This window comes from Eriocheir sinensis, chromosome 23 (assembly GCF_024679095.1).
Source record: "Eriocheir sinensis breed Jianghai 21 chromosome 23, ASM2467909v1, whole genome shotgun sequence".
NCBI classification, from domain to species: Eukaryota; Metazoa; Arthropoda; class Malacostraca; order Decapoda; family Varunidae; genus Eriocheir; species Eriocheir sinensis.
Genome location: NC_066531.1, coordinates 11,342,045 through 11,354,675, shown reverse-complemented (window position 1 = coordinate 11,354,675; position 12,631 = coordinate 11,342,045).

The following is a 12,631-nucleotide window of genomic DNA, read 5'->3' as shown; positions in this document are numbered from 1 at the left end:
ACGATCAAAACAAATAGTGACTGTGAAAGCGGCCCTGAGTGTCGGGGCTTATTTCCTATCATGGTATTCCAGGGCAGAAGACAGACGGACAGACAGACGGACACGGCGCCTGTTGAGTAGCTCTCGTGTCAGTGGCTGCAGTGCTGTAATGTACATCACTTCATTTTTCATTTAAACGTCAAAAACGAAACCATTTGAATTTACATCTAACGTAACAAACCTTTTCGTCAAATTTGTCTATAGTGAGACTTTCAATCCTCAATCTCCTCAAAAGAAAATGGAAGAAATGTTTAACTCAAACACGGCGACATATTACGGTGCTTCTATTACTATTCCTAAAACTTTTGATTTTCTTATTATCACCAAGATGATGATTACTGTACTTGTAATTTATTACTATACTCGGTCATCAATACCTATTTCTGTTAATTTCGTATATGATTCCAGTAATCGCCTGTAATTTTTTTTAAAGGATATGTATATTTTACAATCGTATTGTGATTACAAAACACTATAATTGAATTTAACTAATTATTGTTAAAAGTAAACAACGATTAAATAAATGTTAAACAAGATAATGAAAAAATATCTCGTCTGCAACACATAAGAACATACACAAGAACATAAGAACGTAGCAGTCTTCAAGAGGCCGGTAGGCCGGTACAAGGCAGCCCATGTGAACCTGTGAATCTAACCCCACCTAATATCACTGTCTTTGAATTTATCTAATCTATTTATGAATATGACAATTGTATTGGCACTCACCACATGACTGCTCAGCCTGTTCCACTCATCTACCACTCTGTTAGTAAACCAATTTTTGCGTACGTCCCTGTTGAATCAGAATTAATCCAGTTTAAACCCATTACTACGTGTCCTACCCGGTTCTCTTACCATCAAAACCTTATTAATATCTCCCTTATTAAAGCCCTTCATCCATTTATAAACCTCTATCAAGCCACCTCACACCCTTCGCCTTTCTAAACAATGCAAGTTTAATTGTTTGAGTCTTTCCTCATTTTGCAACATGATGTGTCCTAATTTAGTACATCTAATACAGTAGAAAAATTGCATTCCGTTAAGATCACAAGAAAATATAAACCTTGTACTTGTAATAGTCATTAATATTACTATATCACTAATAATAACCCATGTCTGATGCAACTATTTTTTTTCATGTCTAATGTCAAAAGACAACTCGAACCAACTGCTTCTTCTTCTTGTCTTTGATTCAATAATGTGGTCTTGCGAGCACACGTGTGGGCCAAGGAATCCTGCAAGCAACTGGTGGATAAGTCAAGACAAACTTTCCCATAGACGAAAAAGTAAAACTACAAGACAAACTTCCCCATAGACGAACATAAAGCAAAACTACAACAGACGGAAGGAAAGACTGCTGGTATAATGTACAGTCGCGATATGAGGTGATGTCGCCGTGTACGTTTATTTTCGATCACCCAAGTATCGTTATATATTTTCAAGAGTACCATTATTTTCCTGCATCTTCATCATAACTTAACTAAATATATTTTAGAAGCTAGAAAAAAAATAGAAAATAAATATTCAATGATGTCTTACGAAGACTTGTCGAAATATTTTGAAACAAAGTGTTTTCGTTCACCAAGGAAAGAGTCAAATGAAGTCCAAATATCGACATATTACTCAAACAGAAAGTAAAATTATCTTTTCATGATCATTGTTGACAACACTAAATCTAACATATGCGCAATATATAGGACATGCATAATTAGTCGATATCCTAAACTAGGATGACGTAATTGATTTAATTTATACTAACGTATGATGATGACGTCATCGCCCGCGCACCATACCTATTATTCAGCCCTGACTCATTCTTTGCCTTTCGTGGTCAACATAACGATAACAAAAGCTGTCCGTGGACTTTTAATGCATGATAGTGATAAAGGAAGATGACCACAGCATATAACTACCGAGGGATAGTGTGAGATGTAAAAATAAGAATAAATAGCCTCAATATTGTCGCGTTTTGTAACTCCAAGCTCCTCACTCTTTGCCGCCGATCGCAAACATCATTGACTTTCTTGGTCAATATAACGATGACAAAAGCTTCATGGAGACTTCTAATGCTTGGAGGTGATCAGTGGAACATGTCCACAGCTTATAAGTGCCATAGAATAATCGAGGAAGGTGGGGAAATAAGAAAATAAGGCTTTGAAATGGAAGTGGTGGTCGGGCGGGTAATCGCAGCGCTGCCAAACATTAGGCTATGGTCGAGTGTTCGTAGAGGCGTCCGGAATTTTAATAGTTCAGATATGGCAACCCTACCTATGAAGGCATTCTTCATTATCATCGTCACTGAGCAATTTTACTATATATTTCAGTGCCCATGCTTATGATAAGAAGCCACAATAGTGAATAAAAGGTGTTTAATGTGAAACCTTATTATTTGATCGTTTCTTAATAAAACGCAAAGTAATGCCAGCAACTGTCCATTCACTTCGTGTCATACTGTGCGTGTGTATTAATAACTGCAGAAGACAATTCATGGAATAACCCAGAATATATATATATATATATATATATATATATATATATATATATATATATATATATATATATATATATATATATATATATATATATATATATATATATATATATATATATATATATATATATATATATATATATATATATATATATATATATATATATATATATATATATATATATATATATATATATATATATATATATATATATATATATATATATATATATATATATATATATATATATATATATATATATATATATATATATATATATATATATATATCGCCTAAATCTGAACAACGTATAACAACTGTTTTGCAAAGATAAGCACACGACGAGAGCTAAATCATTAAATTTTCAAGGTTGTCTTCAGTACTTCAGCACTGAAGACAACATATGACATTCGCAGTTGCATTTTTTAAAGCAAATGAATGTATAATTGTAATTCAGGTACTACTATGTTATTTTACCGTGTTTTACATCACAACGTATTATATAGATTATCATTAAAAGGGAACATTATAACATAAACAATAAATACACATCGCTTCCGTTACCTTCAAGTGCTCCCGTACGAAACATTTTGAGAGCGGCGACATCACTTCATATCGCGACTGTATATCGTTCACTCTCTCCCCGCGGATTACGTGTGCCAATTTGGGCATCACTAACCCCTTAGTGTATATACACGAAGTCAAATCATACGCAGGTTTATGGGAGGAGACACGGCCGAGGCGTGGTTTATGCGCGACACTGCTTGGAGCCAAACTAGAGAACGTAGAAACAGGGATTTAGAGAAAACGAGGAAAGGGGGACTAATTTAAATCAATCACTTCATCATGCCCTCCTTCACATCCAACACCGCCGTTTGTAGTCATTGAAATTACAGTCACGCAATAGCACAATAAAAAGACATTTTTTCGTCAGTGGCTTGCCTGAACGCGCTGTGAAAGAAGACAAGAATGCACATCCAAAGTGCACATACGGCCCCAACTTTAGTCACCCCTGAACTGGCGGGTATTTTTTTTTTAGCTCCAAGTGACGTCATCTCGCTGCTCCGCCCCAAAACTGCCTCCTGCGCGTACCGGTCCCAGTTTTGAAGCAAGGTGACTTGACTTGGTATATATAGACTTAGACTAACCCCAATACTAATGAAGCGTGCTCGATAAACGGGAATAAATGGCGGCGTAACTCTGGCTGGCCGCTCATATTTATCCTCGCGGCCGTAAATATGGACTTGAACACAACCCGCTGAACGGAATTAATGAATGATGACGTATTGTTCAACCCCAAACCTAAAGCCACACACCCCTTTTCTTATTTATCACGAAACATTAGAAAAAAAACCGACTACCCCTTTCCTCTGATAACCACGGGTAAGGCTGCACATGGAATAAGTAAAAATGGAATACAACACAACACAACTTATGGGTGATGACTTAATAATACAGCTCTTTACTGCATTGGCGAGAGAGTGGCAGTGGGAGACGGTGGCTGAATGGATAGCATGACGGCGCCGCGTTCGGGACGACGCGGGTTCAATCCTCGCCCGGTGCCACCAAGCTGGGATTTTTCAGCCGCCGCCGAGTGGCTTAAAACTACCCACATGCTGTCCAGAAGACCACCTATCAACCCAGACTCTAGATTCTAGGATTAAAGATGAGCTCAGGGAGGGCAGCATGAGCCAATGCAAGATGGCGCCACTATAAACATTCGCCTGCGCCAGAACGGGCTGGGGCGACCATCAGGCCCCACCGAGAAGAAGCCTACCGCCGCAATAGGCCGCGACGTAAACACACAAATATAAACTCGGGTGAGACAGATCACAATAAGTAAGCGAGAAAAGACATGGTACCGTGCCGAAAATAATCCGCCCTGTGTATGTAAACAAAGTCCGCGCATGCGCAGATCAGGATGGGATGTTCACCCATAGCGGATCGTTGGCAACACTGCTTACATCACAATGGCCGCTTCCCCGCTCCAACCAAAACAAATGTAGGCTATGCCTTTTCACTGGTGTTCTAATGCGATTCTGTTGATTTCTCGACCTCATTTGAAATGCATATTAGACGATTTCATGCTCCCCCACCCAAAAACCCCGTGTTCCCACAGGTCCCCCAAGATCGTTTAGGGAAGGGGATAGGCATACCTTGAAAAGAGGCATAACTCGAAAAGTAGACATTTGCGACGGAAATGAGGAACAAAATCACGGAATTCTCTACATCTATCTGCAGAAAAACATGAACCACGTGAGAAAATCGTTGGTTGGGTGAAACCGTAAATTGACCAAAAAAAGTTACTGCAAAATAATAGCAGTTTTCTTAAATGCATAATAATAACTTAGTATTCGTAAATGCAAAGTAATGGCTTAGTTTCATAAATGCAAACGAATCGCTTAGTATTCTTAAATGCAAAATAATAGCTTTGTAATTCAATTCAATTCACAATAGCCTACTAGTTTCCTAAGTGCGCCGGCTGGCATGGTCGATGACGTCATTACATAACATTGTCAAGCGAGAGTTAAATGGTTTCATCATTATATATTTTTAGATCATATCAGAATATTTGTGCAAATTATCAATGTTTTCTTCGTATTTTCTTAGGGAGGACGTTGCAGGAATGAATACAACATTTATTCAAATGCATAATAGCGTTGTAAACAACTTTAGCTGTCCTTGACTAAATTTGAACGAAATGTAAAAAGAGACATTTTCCTCCACAAATTACAAACTTGTTATCAGTGTGCACAACTGACAAATTCATATGTAATAAATTATGGAGAGTGTATATGTAGTGACATATCTGAACATTAGCCTCTTTCCATGCGGTCGGGGCCGGTGAACGAAACTCAGTGGACAGTGTGTCATCACTTGTGTCCCACGATTGTACAGTCGACGATAGAGAGTAGTGTCACGTTTTTCAGAATGTTTAGTCTGGTGGCGGTATCTGGCAACTATACCACGGTGGCGCATTCACTGGTGATGTTAGTGACTCGTTTCAGTGTGTATCGTGTGTGTGTGACCGTGAAATTATAATATTGTATAATATTATATTATATTATAATATAATGTAGTTAGAAATATACAAGATTACATGAATTCAATTTAGAAATGCGATAATGAATGTCTTCTACATGATGATGATGATGACGACGAGGTAAAACATCACGAACAGTCCGAAACACTTTCTTATTAAACTTTGAAAATACCGTGTGCAATGTTGTCCTTCACAGGGACAGGCAGTAATTCATGCTCCTTACCATCAAACAGCAAATAGGCTTGAGGGTCTGTTTAACTCGCAACCTTAATTCCCGTTACTATATAGTATAAAGCCTCAAAGACAGTTCAGGAGATCATTAAAAATCTAAAATCATTTCTCAGTGAAGATTACGTAATATCAAAGTATAAATACGTGTGTGTGTGTGTGTGTGTGTGTGTGTGTGTGTAGATCTCGGTGCGACGCTGACTATATGACCCCTTCGTTTTTCGCTGATGGACATATGTCTCCCGTCCCCACCCAGCCCCTCTCTCTCTCTCTCCTATTTTTTTAGGTATTAAAAATTATACGTTTCCACAGCTACTGACGTGACAGCTCAGCTGTTGAACAGAATTTTGAGTCTGCCAGACTTACGCAAATTGAATCAGCTTAATTATGACTTACCATTCATCCATATAGTATAGTGGCACCCGAACAGCCCAGCTGCCGATGCCAGAGAAAAAATATATTCAAGCAATTTATTTTAGTTCAAGCTAGTAGCTAATACTAACGATGTTTGCTTTATTTCAGCAACATCAAATTTATCAGAGGACAAATTCGTCTTCGTCTTCAAGGATAACTAATAGTAGACTCAAATATGTCATTTATTTCAGAACACACACACACACACACACACACACACGTTTCTCTCTCTCTCTCTCTCTCTCTCTCTCTCTCTCTCTCTCTCTCTCTCTCTCACACACACACACACACACACACACACACGCAAAACAAGCGCGCACAGGCACACGAATATTCTCTCTCTCTCTCTCTCTCTCTCTCTCTCACACACACACACACAAAAGGCCGCACATGCACACGAATATTCTCTCTCTCTCTCTCTCTCTCTCTCTCTCTCTCTCTCTCTCTCTCTCTCTCTCTGTGAACAAGTGAACATTAATATTTTGTGTACGAACCCCTGTTCTTTATAACATTTTCCAGACGCCGGGGTATAGAGGCTACTAAATTTTGGCAAAGATCTTTTCCTCTCAGACTTTCCCAAATAGTAGTGGAGTGGGTGATTAGAGTTTCTTTATTCCTAACCATGTTGTGGTCCCATTTCTTTGTTATTTCGGCCCACAGGTTTTCAATGGGGTTAAGGTCTGGAGAACGGGCTGGCCAGGGAATTCGAGTAACCTCAGGATGTTCTTGGAACCACCTGTTCACTGTGTGTGCATTATGAACAGGTGAATTGTCCATAACAATGTAGATTGACTGAGGTGGAGGGATCAGCATCGCTCTAACTGAAGGTAGCATAACTTCTTCCATGATGGCTCTGTACTGCTCTGCAGTCATCCGTTCTTCGATGACTGCGATTTCACCGGGTCCACTTGCTGCCATCCAGCCCCACAGCCCTGCCGTGATCCTCCCGCTCCTTCGAGAGGGCTGGATGTTCTGTGGCTCATACCTAAAAGAAGTATAGAAGTCAACTTTACACAGCACCGAAACATGTTACAGGCATCATTTACCAGACAATGACAAGCGGTATTGTTTGAAGCTTTACAGTGCATTGAACGGTATAATATTTTGATTGTGTAGATTATTATTTTAGCCAGAAATATTTAATAGGCATCCATCTTCAGCAACACTGGTAATTATGTTTTTTCATAACTAGCAACTCACCCATAGACCGGGCGTTGCTTGATGTCCGTTACTCAGTGATTGTCAAGTGTGGTGGGTGTAAGGTGTTCCGTCGTCCGCTTTTAGATTTTTTAAATTTTTTTTGTGAACGTTACCTCTGGCTGGCTAGTTTAATTGCTAATGGTAAATAGTTTTAACATTTGAAACACGTGAGTAAAGGTGTGGTTTAAGGATCTCTATCATGGTAGGAGACAAGGCTTCGGTAAGTCACCGTCTTGTTTGCCATAAAAATAATATATAAAAAATAAATATCAAAACATCACCTGACCTGCCTGTCTATACATCTGTCTGCTCTCTCTCTCTCTCTCTCTCTCTCTAAAATAAGATAGGCATTCGATTTTGTTATACATATAGATTGGGCTACCTGTTTCAAAACTCGCTACATATAATATAGGTCTAGTTCTGCTACTGTAAATCTTAAACAACTGACAACTCTGCACGCTGTCAGAGGCTCACAGCTGATGAAGTGGTGCCACCATCGAGACTTAGCAGATATTTATATATGTAAATATGTTTGCCTTACTTGTGTTTGTCCGTGTCTGGTAGCAGACGCCGCCTTATGACCCATGAATACAGAGAAAATGTCAAAATAGTGTATATATATATATATATATATATATATATATATATATATATATATATATATATATATATATATATATATATATATATATATATATATTACTTCAGACTTAAAACTTTAAGGCCTTAAAACGCCTAACATGAATATATAAATCTATTTCATCCTCAGCTTTTCGTTCCTTACCTCGTGCTGTTTGGCCTCCAGCAATGCAGCCCTCCATGTGCATCAGAGGAGAAAGTCTTTTCATCGCAGAACACAACATTGTCCCAGAAGTCGTCTGCCTCAGTAATATACTCAAGTGCGAATCCTAGTCGCTCCTCCTTGTTCTCCTGGGAGAGGAAGGGCTTGACGGCAGGGGTCCTGTGGTGTATGTCCGCTCTGTGTAGTATCTTTCTGATTGTTTGAACTCCAAACTGACATCCTATTTTGTGCTTGAGCTGGACTGATGTGGTGAGAGGGCTTCTCCTGGCGGAAGCGATGATGCGTTGCTCCTCCTCTTGGGTTACGTGTCGCGGCCCGCCACTCCTCGGAAGGCTGTTCACGTTGTTGGTTTCTTGTATCCTCTTCATCCATCTATAAACTGTCCTCTTGTTTATATTTAATATCCGTGATATGTCAGACGGGGCAGTCCCTGCAGACATAAGGGCTTTAATCGAATACCGCTGCTCCAGCGTCGTTTCACCTCTGCGCTCCATCGCCGCGCCGTCAAAGTCCGCGGTTGACGGCGTCATCATGTGAACGTTCATAGCCTATTATTACGTATAAATTTTTAATAAAGAACAAGATCTCGGCTGTCAGGGAATTGTTTTTTTTAAGTTAAAAGGCATAACAATCTCCCTTATAAGTGCAGTATATTTTAAATGTATCATAGTTTGATAAACAACTTAAAGTTGCTCTTGACTCATTTTGAACGAAACTAAAAGCTCGTGTCAAAATGTAGCGACGGAGCCTAAAGAAAAAATATTTATTAAGCGTTAGCGACGGGCACTTTTGATAAATATCTATCTTAAAATTATGTAGAGTGCACCTGTGACCACCGATCACCACAACAGTACGATTTCGATAGGATATAATAATTTTCAAGCCGCGTGGAGGGCTTGCCAGATGTCGCTTTCTGAACGAAACTTACTGGACAGTGTGTCACTACTCTCTATAGCCGACTGTACAACAGTAGTTTTCCTGGGTTATTGGTCATGGAGATCCCTGACTTTAGGCACTGTAAAGCCAAAGACAGGGAGGGGATGGCAGCTGGGGTAGTGCTAATTGCCATTTGAGCTATGTAAAAAAGCAACGAAAAGGGGGGGGGGGGGTGAAAAGAGGCAGTATACACGATTTGCCGTTTCTGTTGTAACCGACGGTGGAATTTACGAGCTCACATAACTATACACGGAAGGAAGTACTCTTGTAGATGATACAATCCTTTCACTTTCTTATTCCTGAAACATCAGTACAAACCTCTTGTGCTGCTACGAGGCAACCCACGGAAATACTTACCAGGAATCGGTGTTCAGTCCCTCAGGCTGCCCCTCCGTCGCTGCGTCAATCTAGGTTACACGCGACACAACAACTGGTCACATGCGTTCGGAAGAGTATTTAGGAGCCTCAAAGGGTACGTGATGGTTACACTTATGACAGGCCACGCGCCACTACCGCCGGACTCCTCATATGTGAACTCCGCCACCTCAGGCAGCCGTGCGCCACCCTGCAGTGTTGCCACCGGCCGTTGGGGTAGATTCCCTGGGACAAGGTTACCCGAGGTCTCCTCAGAATAGTATACTCAGTATGACTTGATTAACGATGAATGAAGGGTATTTGCTTTGGAGACTATTTGAGAAAATATCACCCGCTAAGAGTTAAAAAGTAAAGTTGATTATGGCGGAATCTGAAAACTTTCCATCGCCTATAGATGACTGAACTTCTGTTGGAGAAACAAGCAATGAAACCTACTCGTCCCCGGATCCGATGCGCGTTAACAAACAACGTCGTTGTCTGAGAATTACAATGCATTTCTTATACATTTTTATTTTCTTGAAAATGAAGATTACGAAGATTCAAAACAATTACTTCCTTAAAACGCTGAGCTGCATACACAAAACAAAGCAAATATTACAAGTGTAAACACAAGATTTACTCATGCTTGTTAAGTGATTGCTTCGTGCCTACGTGTGGAGCGCTGCCACCACTAGTGGTAGCAGTAATGGTAGTTCTTTCCTCTTTCCTACATAAATTCCATGCAGTTTTTCCATGCTGCATGTTTTTTTTTCCTTTCCTGCCAGCTTTGGCTGGAGGGATGGGGGGGTGGGGAGGAGCCTTCGCCTTTGCTGTCCTTCATCTTCCACCTTTGATTAGAACGTTAGTGTAGCTTGTCACAAACAACCTCGTAAGGACCAGCAGGTCTGCTGTTGTTTGTTCTTCATTTATGTTCCTTTGTACTGATAGTCTTCTACCTCTTAAATTCCGCCGCGATGTTGCCTCTCTTTCTATCTTCTATCGATATTTCCACGCTGACTGCTCTTCTGAACTTGCTAACTGCATGCCTCCCCCCCTCCCGCGGCCCCGCTGCACACGACTTTCTACTCATTCTCATCCCTATACTGTCCAAACCCCTTATGCAAGAGTTAACCAGCATCTTCACTCTTTCATCCCTCACGCTGGTAAACTCTGGAACAATCTTCCTTCATCTGCATTTCCTTCTGCCTATGACTTGAACTCTTTCAAGAGTAGGTTATAAGGACACCTATCCTCGCGTATTTGACATTTTTTTTGTCCACCTTTTCTGACTCTTTATGGGAGCAACCATTAGCGGGGTTATTTTTATATTGTTTTCTTTTTTGTGTGCCCTTGAGCTGCCTCCTTTGTTGTAAAAAAAAAAAAAAAAAAAAAATGAAAACTCCCTCGATTTCATCACCGTCGATTACGTCGACTCTTGCGACATATCTTTATGTGGTTCCCTTCATGCTATGAATGTTCACTACCACGAAACCGCCTTCCATTAACTCGTCATCCGATATATCGTCATCAGAGTCTTGTGTAAGTGAATCCATGGTCTCGCATACATCGTCCTCACTATCATCATCCGAAGTGGCATTATAGATGCTGTCTGTCTTGACTTATGTCTCTTACCAAACAAATTCTTCACAATTTCTTTATTCGCCTTTGCGGCCTATTTTTCTTCTCTCTCTGCTGCTACTTCATCCCGGACTGGCGTATCAGTCAGTATTTTTGTGGCCCTTTTCTTTTCTTTCTTTCTTCTTTTTTCCATCGTCGAATGCAGCGACGGCCCTTTTCATCACATCGAGGGGTACAGGGGCCCGGCCCGTTTTTCTGATGTACTTTCGCGGCATCTGATATCAAACAGATTACAATGAGGATTAAAAATAATCATTCACACATGATGGGTAAGATGAACTGATGGTTCATCTGTCCCCAAACTTAAAGGTTCATCTTACCCCTCCGCGGCCATTTTGAATGAATCGTTTGTAAATATGTTAATACAAACCGTTACCATCGAAAACATGGACAGAAGAATTATCAAATACTAAACTAATCACCAACAATTTGCAACAAAAGTAAGACTGATACATACCAGAGTAATTGACGATATTCTCGGCTTCCAATATTTTACTTTTCAATGGAAGAAACATTTTTTGCTGTAAAATGTTTTCATGTAACATGAAACTTTCGTGGCGGTCGTGACCAACTGTCAAAAGTCGCGTGGTGGACGCAGACATGTCCCCGAACGGCCAAGAACAGGCAAGAAAGATGCCGAACTTGTTCGCGACACTGGATGACTTGCATATTCGCGCATTCGTGAGCCAAAATTCGGCAGTGTATTTGGGGCTAAAGTTTCATGTTGCATGAAAATTTCGCGGCCGTTCGCCGAATGTGCACGAATGCAAAATGGACGCCGAATTGTCGCCGACATGTTGCAGACAATTCGGCGTCCGATTCGCGGTGTTCGGCGAATTGTCGCCGAATTTTGACCGTTGAATTTTAAATTTTATTGGCAAATTTGTCGCCGACATGTCGCCGACTATTCGGGGACATGTCTCCGACATGTCGCCGAATGGCCAAGACTATTCGGGGACATGTCCCCGAATATTCGGCGAATAAATCACGACATGGCAAACGGGTCGCGGTGGGAGGTGTACACGGGGGTCTATCTATCTATCTATCTATTTATGGATTCTCTCTCTCTCTCTCTCTCTCTCTCTCTCTCTCTCTCTCTCTCTCTCTCTCTCTCGCTCTCTATATATATATATATATATATATATATATATATATATATATATATATATATATATATATATATATATATATATATATATATACGGCATCACATAATACTATAATACTAAAAAGTAACCCAGAAAATATGAAAAACAAGAAGAATCTGAATATATAAAATAGGTATGGAACTAACATTTTCATTTATTTCATAATTAATTTACTATTTATTACTCTACTTATTTCTTAATATCATTATTCTGCCATTATTTAACCTTTGTTTCATTTTCAGTTATTTATATTTATTTCTTCTTTCAGTTACTGGTTTGTTTACTGATATTACGTAAACATTCATTCATTCTAAAATATTTGTAGGAGAGCAAAACA